This window comes from Penaeus monodon, chromosome 21, assembly GCF_015228065.2.
Source record: "Penaeus monodon isolate SGIC_2016 chromosome 21, NSTDA_Pmon_1, whole genome shotgun sequence".
In the NCBI taxonomy this organism is placed as follows: Eukaryota; Metazoa; Arthropoda; class Malacostraca; order Decapoda; family Penaeidae; genus Penaeus; species Penaeus monodon.
This window is the reverse complement of record NC_051406.1, coordinates 39,706,960-39,707,195: the sequence shown is the minus strand read 5'-3', so window position 1 is coordinate 39,707,195 and position 236 is coordinate 39,706,960. Positions and strand designations below refer to the sequence as shown.

Genomic DNA, 236 nt, shown 5'->3' with positions numbered 1-236 from the left:
AAAAAAAAAAAAATCACACACAAACACACGCATTCTCGCCCCCCTCCCCCTCCCCCCCGCTACCCAGAGCCGCCCGCACGCAAACCCTTTACTCTCGATCACGACTATCGACAGACGGCGCAGTAAACCCTTCCTCGAGGGGGGTGAGCCGCCCAGCCACACCCCATGGGTTTCGCGGAGGACAAAAACAAATAAAACATGAAGGGGGGGGGCTGTAAAACAGACACATGGACAAA

General features: G+C 55.5%; 1 protein-coding gene across 1 annotated transcript in view; it reads right to left on the bottom strand.

Moving 5' to 3' along the window:
* Positions 1–236, bottom strand: part of LOC119586485 (transducin-like enhancer protein 4) — a gene marked incomplete in the record, with an annotated part of 158,632 nt that overhangs the window by 33,710 nt on the left and 124,686 nt on the right.